The sequence below is a fragment of the Fukomys damarensis genome, unplaced genomic scaffold, assembly GCF_012274545.1.
Source record: "Fukomys damarensis isolate Sample0158 unplaced genomic scaffold, DMR_v1.0_HiC HiC_scaffold_39, whole genome shotgun sequence".
NCBI lineage: Eukaryota > Metazoa > Chordata > Mammalia > Rodentia > Bathyergidae > Fukomys > Fukomys damarensis.
This window is the reverse complement of record NW_022900951.1, coordinates 54,172,567-54,172,814: the sequence shown is the minus strand read 5'-3', so window position 1 is coordinate 54,172,814 and position 248 is coordinate 54,172,567.

Below are 248 nucleotides of genomic sequence, written 5' to 3'. Positions count from 1 at the left end.
CCCCACCCCGAGGGCTCGGGGACTTCTGCGGGTGATTCTTGGAAGCAGAAGACAGGAGACATCTCCATAGCGTCTCACTACATCCCTGGGTCGCCTCCCCCACCCCCGTGACTAGGAGACACTGGAGCCGGCTGCGGATCGGACCAGTCCCGTGTCCCTAACTCTGCGGTCGCCTTCACTGTCCTGCCCGAGGCTAAGGCGGCTCCTGGTGCTGAAGGACAGCTCCCAGTTTAGCTACGGAAGACGAC